The following is a 12,293-nucleotide window of genomic DNA, read 5'->3' on the forward strand; positions in this document are numbered from 1 at the left end:
GCCACACGCGAGTGCAATGAACTCTGACACACATACGTTTTAAGATTGAAGCTAACAACTGGAGTAGCACAAAAACTAATTGCAAAATTATAACACGCACAGAAAAACACTATCACTTTCAGGGCTTACACAAACTGAGTGGTCTTTATACTGTTAATATGCACACAGGAGAGGCAAACTATTAGTAAACAAGAGTGTATAACGTTTCACAACAGCAGCTTTCTCACTTTTACTACATCGAAACACAGTGTTAACAAAATTGCAAGAAACTGGCTCACCTTTTACAATTTACTACAGATATCAAGGTGATCATTAGCTAAGCAAAACTTTAGAAGCCTCAGTCTTAAGAACTTTTAATTTTGCAATTGGCAACAGCACATTAATAAGCAGTTTTACTAGGAAAATTATTTCAGCAAGCATCATTATCTCTAACTCACTCTCTTGCCACATTAACTTCAACTTTCACTTTACTATGTTCAAGAGGCATTAATTAGAAAACTGGATTTTTAACGTACTTTCAGTAAGGACAATCGGTAATCACTTTAGTTCAAACGGAGAGGATCCTGAGAGGTGTTATGATGAGGAGAAAAGTCAAGGTAGGTACATAAATTCAGATATAAATTACCTTATATTTCAGCACAATAACACATCCATTAAGCTGATCCTTCACTGTACATCATTATAGTGTTACGTTGCAATGATTGCGCAATGTGGTGGCAGCTGCATGTTGGTAGGTGGAATTGCAAGCAGAATTGCTGGACTCTGTCATTTCTTGGTGGCGATGATAGATACAAATTCCAGAATAGCCCAGCTATTTATCCATCCATCCGAGGCATTGGAAAATAACAGAAAAGCCTCTCTAGAAACCAGCACTATGCAACTTTTACACGGCAGTGCACGGACTCGTAGCTCATCTCTGACTGCTGGCTCGTCCCCGACTCGTAGCTCGCCTCCGACTCTTGTTCCACCTTTTCCACCTAGGCCAACCACAATTTGCGCGCGCTACACAGTTCCGTTCCCGAGGGGAACCACTACACCGTTTACATACAGAATAACTAAGAACCCTAAGTGAGGATCAGCAGTTTACATAACAGCAATGAAATACACTCCTGGAAATTGAAATAAGAACACCGTGAATTCATTGTCCCAGGAAGGGGAAACTTTATTGACACATTCCTGGGGTCAGATACATCACATGATCACACTGACAGAACCACAGGCACATAGACACAGGCAACAGAGCATGCACAATGTCGGCACTAGTACAGTGTATATCCACCTTTCGCAGCAATGCAGGCTGCTATTCTCCCATGGAGACGATCGTAGAGATGCTGGATGTAGTCCTGTGGAACGGCTTGCCATGCCATTTCCACCTGGCGCCTCAGTTGGACCAGCGTTCGTGCTGGACGTGCAGACCGCGTGAGACGACGCTTCATCCAGTTCCAAACATGCTCAATGGGGGACAGATCCGGAGATCTTGCTGGCCAGGGTAGTTGACTTACACCTTCTAGAGCACGTTGGGTGGCACGGGATACATGCGGACGTGCATTGTCCTGTTGGAACAGCAAGTTCCCTTGCCGGTCTAGGAATGGTAGAACGATGGGTTCGATGACGGTTTGGATGTACCGTGCACTATTCAGTGTTCCCTCGACGATCACCAGTGGTGTACGGCCAGTGTAGGAGATCGCTCCCCACACCATGATGCCGGGTGTTGGCCCTGTGTGCCTCGGTCGTATGCAGTCCTGATTGTGGCGCTCACCTGCACGGCGCCAAACACGCATACGACCATCATTGGCACCAAGGCAGAAGCGACTCTCATCGCTGAAGACGACACGTCTCCATTCGTCCCTCCATTCACGCCTGTCGCGACACCACTGGAGGCGGGCTGCACGATGTTGGGGCGTGAGCGGAAGACGGCCTAACGGTGTGCGGGACCGTAGCCCAGCTTCATGGAGACGGTTGCGAATGGTCCTCGCCGATACCCCAAGAGCAACAGTGTCCCCAGTTTGCTGGGAAGTGGCGGTGCGGTCCCCTACGGCACTGCGTAGGATCCTACGGTCTTGGCGTGCATCCGTGCGTCGCTGCGGTCCGGTCCCAGGTCGACGGGCACGTGCACCTTCCGCCGACCACTGGCGACAACATCGATGTACTGTGGAGACCTCACGCCCCACGTGTTGAGCAATTCGGCGGTACGTCCACCCGGCCTCCCGCATGCCCACTATACGCCCTCGCTCAAAGTCCGTCAACTGCACATACGGTTCACGTCCACGCTGTCGCGGCATGCTACCAGTGTTAAAGACTGCGATGGAGCTCCGTATGCCACGGCAAACTGGCTGACACTGACGGCGGCGGTGCACAAATGTTGCGCAGCTAGCGCCATTCGACGGCCAACACCGCGGTTCCTGGTGTGTCCGCTGTGCCGTGCGTGTGATCATTGCTTGTACAGCCCTCTCGCAGTGTCCGGAGCAAGTATGGTGGGTCTGACACACCGGTGTCAATGTGTTCTTTTTTCCATTTCCAGGAGTGTACATTAAATAAGACAGAACATTTTCACATATTGGCACTTCTACAAAAAAATTATTCACACAAAATTACAATTATATACAGTAAGTTTTGTTCCCTCCAAATGGGACAAAGAATTTTGAATTACAGATACACTACTTTGCATAGAATAAAATCACGACATAAAAGGCTTGACAAAGAAAGGAGTATACAATTTTATGTTATCGATTCATACACATTTACAGACGATCAACAATGTAACATTATATAAAGCAAAAAAAAAAAAAAAATAAATCCATACAGTATAAAGAGCTGTGGTGTTACAAGGTGAAGGTTGATTAAGAAGGATCACAAACAGGAGATGGTGTGCTGATTGAGGTCGTAAGAAACGTACGCTAGCTTCTCATATAGGTAAGAGAAAGGGGTTCGCCACGCTTTCAACTACCTAGTTTCACCTACTTTTCAATATCATCCAACTACTCACTCCCGCATCCGAAATAGAGGCACATAGACCGATGCATGTAGGATATGCCTTAGGATTTTTGGTAGGCCAGCGAATAAGATAGGTAGATATAATATTACAAAAAATTTATTAACTTTTGCATATATATTTACACACAGAAAACAACTCTTACCTTATTTTGGATAGGTGGAGGTTTAATAATGTCCAGTTTAATTTTTAACTTATAACTTAAATCCACATCTTAATCATCTATTTCTTTCTCCAACCAGTAATATGACTAATACAGAGAAGGTATATTTTCGAATTATAATAAATTGTAAATAGGCTGTTTAGGTTTTCCGTTGGTAACACCATGTAGCGCTGTGTATGAAAATCACCGATTGTGCTATGTGCAGGCTGTGGCTGGTTGGACTCGTTGTTGGAATATTCGCTTGTTTAGTGTTGAGCAGTTGGATGGGAAAAGCACGTAGCGTTGGGCAGTTGGAGGTTTAACCCCCCCCCCCCCCCCCCCCCCCGATTAATTCCTTTACTGGATTTTGGGTAATTTACCGAAGCCGCCAAACAGTTAATTATTATGATATATGACCGTGTGCTTAATGGATGAAAGGCTATCGGTTGTTCTGCTGTGGTTTCGGGAGTATTTCAACCGAATACGGCTGTCCTGAGACGGAATAGCTAATGATTGAAAGTTTGTCTATTATTAAGGATCACAAAGGTTGCGATGTACAAACTGATATATATTTCCTACTAACACACCAATTCTGAGGCAGTTGCTACCTTCACCTTACACGTCTAAATGCGGTTATCTCTTTTTATTGATTGCTGATTTTCAGTACTTCGTCACACGCAATGCTGATGGTTAACATTCACAACAATCCTCACTGCAATCCAAGGTTGTTGCTGGCCGACGCGGTTGACGCGAAACACGTAATTCGGCACTTGTCGCCCGCATCTCGTGGTCGTGCGGTAGCGTTCTCGCTTCCCACGCCCGGGTTCCCGGGTTCGATTCCCGGCGGGGTCAGGGATTTTCTCTGCCTCGTGATGGCTGGGTGTTGTGTGCTGTCCTTAGGTTAGTTAGGTTTAAGTAGTTCTAAGTTCTAGGGGACTTATGACCACAGCAGTTGAGTCCCATAGTGCTCAGAGCCATTTTTTTTTCGGCACTTGTCACTTCCTGTTTCATATCACTCGCGAATCGGTATTAGTGAGGGTCAACCCCACGACGATCAGGGGGACGTGCTCACTCGTCATACTCAGGTGAATTTTACCGTTTACAACTCACGCGACCACAATTCTTGCCCATCTCTCCAACACTACTTCTCACTTAACACTCTCTAGTACTACTCCGCACTCGACACTCCAGTACTACTTCGCACTCGACAATAGGTCTCACTGCCTCCTGCAGTGCTTGACAATCGACTCCTGTCTACTATCGACCTGGGTGTCGGATACTTAGCATCTATGCTTGTGGGATCACGGATCCCTTACAAGGTGAGCCGCCAGCAGTGGTGGATGTGGAGAGAGAAATGCCAGAGTTTTGATAGGTCACTATAAGCGGACGATCTGGACTTGTGTCCATCAGAAAAAGGAAATTTGTAAAGATGGATGTCATGAATTGATATATAAAACTTTAGAACGCTATTAAGGTAAATACATTGTTTGTTGTCTATCAAAATCTTACATTTGATAAATATGCCTATCAGTAGTTAGTGGCTTCATTAGTTACAATCTTTTATTTAGCTGGCAGTATTGGCGCGCGCTGTATTGCAGTAGTTCGAGTAACGAAGATTTTTGTGAGGTAAGTGATTCATGAAAGGTATAGGTTATTGTTAGTCAGGGCCATTTTTTTGTAGGGATTATTGAAAGTCAGATTGCGTTGCTCTAAAAATATAGTGTGTTAGTTTAGTGATGATCAGAATAAGTAAAGAGAAAACTGTTTGAGTACGTTGAGTTTTACTCAGCTGTCTTTGTAAATCAAATAACGGTGAGGTTTTCCAGCACTGTCATTCTTAATTTTTCTAAGGGGACGTTTCAACATATCTAATTTTCTTCCTGTAAAATACTTGTTTCATGGCTTTGACTATTAGCTCTGTTACCTCCTGCTGTTCTTCCAGGCCAGAGCATTCGGGGATTTTAATTTTTCCTCGTATCTCCTCCATGACGCTATTGTTAAAGCGTTCCACGTTTTCCTGTGTGTATATCGGCAACTCTTCTGCTCCACATTCTTGCGGGATTTCTGTATAAAACTTTAAGTTTACAACTTTTGCAAACGAGTGGCCACTAAATGTAGTTATTCCATCAGTTTTAAAGTCGCGCTAATGACTGTTCTGTTGCTAGGTGGACAACATCCAGCTCGCCACACTTAGGATATAACAATCCTTTTTAAGCCGTGCCAAATGGGAATAGAGGTTAATAAATACATTTTTGTGTATCCATTAATATAGTAATCGTTCTCGAATCCACCGAGTTCGGCCAGTACACCAGCACGTGACCAGTTTCCGTGGCTGTTCAATGTAACTGCCAATATTTTGTATTCCCCCTCTGTAGTCAGATTTTTCCATACAGAATGTTTAAATCCGTACGTAAACCTGGCCTGCACATCGGCAATAGCTTCTTCCTTTTCCAATTGCAGCTTATATTCTTCCTTTATAGCAGTTGTCTGCTCCATATACTCCAGTTTCCTCTTCTTTACTTCGAGGTTCTCCATTTCCAGTTTTCGTTTCCGTACGCTTAATACATTAATTGCATTTATAGGAGTGACTTCTTTAAGGGGAATGGTCTGTTTGATACATTGGTTCTTTTTCTTAGGATCTGGGGTATAACATTATTTGTAGGAACCAGTCCCAATGTGGCGATATCTCGGAGAACAGGGCTCTAGACTGAGAAAAATAAGTTTCTCCTGTTTAACACAAGACTTCAGCGTAATACTAGTATTGTCTTTGTTGGAGTCTGTGTTAAGACCCTCGACGTAGTTTACAGGTAGATAATTAAAACTGTATGCAGACAGAGCATAACTTGTAGGCTTTTCTCGGTCTTGAAAGTCCGGCAGATTTAGTTGCACACCAGTCAATTCTCGGGTGCTCTTATTACCCCAGTAGACAAATAGCAGAACGTTGTTAAACGTCACACAGAAATTGTTCTGTAAAGTATTAGTTAGCTGACACCACATGGACGCAATTGGCACAGAGTAAAGTGGAGCACATTGTAAATACTTCTTGTTGGTCTCTAATACACTTAAACAGCTTTGTAGTGGATCGAACACAAGATCCATTTTGCAGTTGTATATAGTGGCCTCCAGCCTTGTAATGCCATACTTCTTAGCCAAAGAAGACGTTAAAGTTTCGCGTGTCACACTTTATAAAGTATATAAGATGGTTACCGATAACTTTATTTATTCCTGGACTTGTGATTTGGCGTATAAATTTTGTATATACCTTTGTTGTACAAGTACAGCTCATCCACGTTAAACAGTCTATTCCAGCTGTCTTTTCGTTGTCCACAATCACATTGCTGCCTCTCTGATGGTCTCCTTCCATGCAGAAGTTGTGGGTTGGTATTGGATAGTCCCGCATCTCTATTTTATTAAAAATTCCGTCGAAGTCTTGCGTCATGTCTAAATCCGAAAGGTAATAATCGTCTACGAGTATCTGCTGCAATATTTCACGCAACTGTTCCATTAGAACGTCCAGTTTAACGTCGGATAGCCCGCATCTCGTGGTCGTGCGGTAGCGTTCTCGCTTCCCACGCCCGGGTTCCCGGGTTCGATTCCCGGCGGGGTCAGGGATTTTCTCTGCCTCGTGATGGCTGGGTGTTGTGTACTGTCCTTAGGTTAGTTAGGTTTAAGTAGTTCTAAGTTCTAGGGGACTGACAACCACAGCAGTTGAGTCCCATAGTGCTCAGAGCCATTTGAACCATTTAACGTCGGATAATTCCAGTTTACATGGTATAGCCACATGATTCTTATATTTCTTCGAAATGGTTTCCAGTGCTTTTATCCAATATTCCTCTTCCTGTGACACTGCCGCTTCCATGTAGGAGAAATGGTAGCTTCGCCTTGACATTATGTCTTGCAGTGACGATCTTGGAGAATTTACTACGTAGATATTAATTAAATGAGCCCACATTTCCTTCTTTAACATCACAGATCGTCCCTTCTGCAACTGCTCCTGACAGTCCCCTTGATCACAGATTTTAACTACCACAATGTTATGGCAAAACGGTTCTGTAATAGGAGTGAGCACATTTAAATTCTTCTTGCTAAGGAGCGTACTATTTTCGGTGTAATTTGTGTTGCCTCGGTCAGAAACAAGATTGTCCAGGTTCTCCATTAGTAACCATAAACCAAAGCGTTCGTCGGTTGGTCTCGTCCTCCTCACTAGTAGCTGAGGCATGTTCAGCACTTTGGAGGAATCCATGTTGACACTTTCCACTAACACAAAAGACTGATATGTTGCGGCTGTCATGCATCCTTTTATCCTCTAAATATCCACGATAGTGACACTTACGGTTACTTGATCTTCCGGTCATACATCCCTCCTAACTGAATTGCGCTATTACGTGTGCAAGGTGTGCGTGGGAGGGAAGGCGACTGCCCCTTGCAAGTACCACACTTATGTATGGGGTATTACCATCGCATCAGCTCGAAAGTGTAGTACAGCGCTGTACACGAACACGTTTTTGGACGGTGTAGTACAGCGCAATATCCATGCTGTAGAGTATGGGGCTGTACCTGAATTCGGTTTCGGACGAGGTGGTACAGAGCAATATTTGTACAGTACAGTAGAGCACCGTACCCGGACGTAGTTTCGGTGGGATGGTACAGCACAATAGGTGGGCGGAGTATCGTACCGTACTATCCGAGAGTGGTAGCGGCATTATTGGGCGTGGGATAGCGTGGTAACGTATAACGCTGGAACGCGATATACACTCCTGGAAATTGAAATAAGAACACCGTGAATTCATTGTCCCAGGAAGGGGAAACTTTATTGACACATTCCTGGGGTCAGATACATCACATGATCACACTGACAGAACCACAGGCACATAGACACAGGCAACAGAGCATGCACAATGTCGGCACTAGTACAGTGTATATCCACCTTTCGCAGCAATGCAGGCTGCTATTCTCCCATGGAGACGATCGTAGAGATGCTGGATGTAGTCCTGTGGAACGGCTTGCCATGCCATTTCCACCTGGCGCCTCAGTTGGACCAGCGTTCGTGCTGGACGTGCAGACCGCGTGAGACGACGCTTCATCCAGTCCCAAACATGCTCAATGGGGCACAGATCCGGAGATCGTGCTGGCCAGGGTAGTTGACTTACACCTTCTAGAGCACGTTGGGTGGCACGGGATACATGCGGACGTGCATTGTCCTGTTGGAACAGCAAGTTCCCTTGCCGGTCTAGGAATGGTAGAACGATGGGTTCGATGACGGTTTGGATGTACCGTGCACTATTCAGTGTCCCCTCGACGATCACCAGTGGTGTACGGCCAGTGTAGGAGATCGCTCCCCACACCACGATGCCGGGTGTTGGCCCTGGGTGCCTCGGTCGTATGCAGTCCTGATTGTGGCGCTCACCTGCACGGCGCCAAACACGCATACGACCATCATTGGCACCACGGCAGAAGCGACTCTCATCGCTGAAGACGACACGTCTCCATTCGTCCCTCCATTCACGCCTGTCGCGACACCACTGGAGGCGGGCTGCACGATGTTGGGGCGTGAGCGGAAGACGGCCTAACGGTGTGCGGGACCGTAGCCCAGCTTCATGGAGACGGTTGCGAATGGTCCTCGCCGATACCCCAGGAGCAACAGTGTCCATAATTTGCTGGGAAGTGGCGGTGCGGTCCCCTACGGCACTGCGTAGGATCCTACGGTCTTGGCGTGCATCCGTGCGTCGCTGCGGTCCGGTCCCAGGTCGACGGGCACGTGCACCTTCCGCCGACCACTGGCGACAACATCGATGTACTGTGGAGACCTCACGCCCCACGTGTTGAGCAATTCGGCGGTACGTCCACCCGGCCTCCCGCATGCCCACTATACGCCCTCGCTCAAAGTCCGTCAACTGCACATACGGTTCACGTCCACGCTGTCGCGGCATGCTACCAGTGTTAAAGACTGCGATGGAGCTCCGTATGCCACGGCAAACTGGCTGACACTGACGGCGGCGGTGCACAAATGCTGCGCAGCTAGCGCCATTCGACGGCCAACACCGCGGTTCCTGGTGTGTCCGCTGTGCCGTGCGTGTGATCATTGCTTGTACAGCCCTCTCGCAGTGTTCGGAGCAAGTATGGTGGGTCTGACACACCGGTGTCAATGTGTTCTTTTTTCCATTTCCAGGAGTGTATATTCCTACTGCAAATCAACGTCACTGGTATGGCTCTGCGAATCAGCGGATTATTCCTGTTTCTATTCTTGAGTATTGGTGTGACCTCAGCAACTTAACAATCTTCGAGTACAGATCTTTCGGCGAGCGAGCAGTAGTTGTATGTAACTGCTAAGTATGGAGCTATTGCACGAGGCACATTCAATAAATAATACATTACATTTTTCCCCGGCGGAATATGTTGTGGTACATGTTGGAATTTTCCCGCCTCAGCTCCGATAGTTTCATGAAGCTCTGACAGGTGGCGACACTACTGTAGTCTTCAAAATGGCGCCTGAAACGGAGCTGCTCCGCAGGCAGGAAACTGTCATTGTGTTCCTTTTGGCGGAAGACAGAAGAATCGCAGATATTCCTAGGCGCTTGGAGAATTTATACGGAGACCTGCTGGTGAACAAAAGTACGGCGAGTCGTTGGCTGAGATGTCTGTCATCATGGCAACAATGTCGCGCAAACATTTCCGACCTCCCGCTTGTAACAACTCGCTACTCAGTCTAATGTCTCTGTTCATAGTGCTGACACACTCGAACATTAATTGGGGTACTCAAAGATGTGTTCCCGATGGGTTCCTCACCGCCTAGCATAGAACCATAAAGAGCAACAAAGGACCATCTGTGCGGAACTTTTTGCGCGTTATGAAGCTGACTGAGACAATTTCTTGTTTAACTTCGTCACAGGCGATGAAACATGGGTTCATAAGTTCGATCCGGAAACCAAACGGCAATCCACACCACCTCTCCGCCGAAGGAAAAGTTCAAAGCCGCACACTGAGCCGGTAAAGTCATGGCGGAGGTCTTCTGGCAGTATGAATCGGTTATTCTGTTTGGTGTCGTGCCTGATGGTGCAACGATCAGCTTGGAAGTTTGTTGTGTTACCCTCAGATAATTTAAGAAATGGATTCAGCGTGTCGCTCGCCACAAAAATTGCAAACGAACTTTTCTTTCCCAATGACAACGGAAGGCCTCACATAAATCTGCACACACGAGAGGGGCTCATAAACCTTGGTAGGACCGTTTTTCCTCAACCAGTGCCGGCCGGGGTGGCCGAGCGGTTCTAGGCGCTACAGTCTAGAACCGCGTGACCGCTACGGTCGCAGGTTCGAAGCCTGCCCCGGGCATGGATGTGTGTGATGTTGTTAAGTTTAAGTAGTTTTAAGTTATAGAGCCATTTGAACCTCAACCAGTCTACAGCCCAGATCTCACACATTCCGATTTCCATATGTTTGGCTCAATGAAGGATGCACTCCTCGGGAAGCAGTACGTGGATGATGGGGAGGTTACTGATGCAGCAAAACACTGACACAGGTGTCGACTATGCGGGCATTGAGGCCCTCCCGCTAAGATGGCGTAAGACTGTCGCAATGAATGGAGGTATTGTTGAAGAATAGGATTTTGTAGCCAAAAGAATGGGGGGATAATATAGTGTATTGGAATTCAGAATAAAAACCGCCTGCTTTCAGGAAAAAAGTATTGCATTATTTATTGGAAGGCTCTCGAATGAACATACTCTGAAAGAAATAAAACTGGTATACGGATAGGATTGGTAGAATTGCCTTTATTAAGAAAATTAAGCAGTTTTGCTACACTGAGGACACCGATTACGAAGCTATTCATGCAGGCAGTTGTTCGTTGCTCACATTCTGGAGTATTTACGTCGTGTCCTTTGGTGAAGCAATTTCGGAAAGCTGTGATTAGTAACTCCGCTTTAGTAACACTTGGGTCGATGAAATTAGTGGCGGTATCGCACTGTGAATATGTTGTTGTTGTTGTGGTCTTCTGTCCAGAGACTCGTTTGATGCAGCTCTCCATGCTACTCTATCCTGTGCAAGCTTCTTCATCTCCCAGTACCTACTGCAGCCTACATCCTTCTGAATCTGCTTAGTGTATTCATCTCTTGGTCTCCCTCTACGATTTTTACCCTCCACGCTGCCCTCCGATACTAAATTGCTGATCTCTCTATGTCTCAGAACATGTCCTGCCAACCGATCCCTTCTTCTAGTCAAGTTGTGCCACAAGCTCCTTTTCTCCCCAATTCTATTCAATACCTCCTTATTAGTTATGTGATCTACCCATCTAATCTTCAGCATTCTTCTGTAGCACCACATTTCGAAAGCTTCTATTCTCTTCTTGTCTAAACGATTTATCGTCCACGTTTCACTTACATACATGGCTACACTCCATACAAACACTTTCAGAAACGACTTCCTGACATTTAAATCTATACTCAATGTTAACAAATTTTTCTTCTTCAGAAACGCCTTCCTTGCCATTGCCAGCCTACATTTTATATCCTCTCCACTTCGGCCATCATCAGTTATTTTGCTCCCCAAACAGCAAAAGTCCTTTACTACTTTAAGTGTCTCATTTCCTAATTCCCTCTGCATCACCTGACTTAATTCGACTACATTCCATTATGCTCCTTTTGCTTTTGTTGATGTTCATCTTATACCCTCTTTTCAAGACTCTCTCCATTCCGTTCAACTGCTCTTCCAAGTCCTTTGCTGTCTCTGACAGAATTACAATGTCATCGGCGAACCTCAAATCCTTTATTTCTTCTCCATGGATTTTAATACCTACTCTGAACTTTTCTTTTGTTTCCTGTATTGCCTGCTCAATATACAGATTGAATAACATCGGGAATAGGCTAAAACCCTGTCTCACTCCCCTCCCAACGACCGCCCCTCTTTCATAACCCTCGACTCTTATAACTGCCATCTGGTTTCTGTACAAATTGTAAATAGCCTGTCGCTCCCTGTATTTTACCCCTGCCACCTTCAGAATTTGAAAGAGAGCATTCCAATCAACATTGTCAAAAGCTTTCTCTAAGTCTACAAATGCTAGAAACGTAGGTTTGTCTTTCCTTAATATTTCTTCTAAGATAAGTCGTCAGGCCAGTATTCCCTCACGTATTCCAACATTTCTACGGAATCCAAATTGATCTTCCCCGA

This window comes from Schistocerca nitens, chromosome 2 (assembly GCF_023898315.1).
Source record: "Schistocerca nitens isolate TAMUIC-IGC-003100 chromosome 2, iqSchNite1.1, whole genome shotgun sequence".
In the NCBI taxonomy this organism is placed as follows: domain Eukaryota; kingdom Metazoa; phylum Arthropoda; class Insecta; order Orthoptera; family Acrididae; genus Schistocerca; species Schistocerca nitens.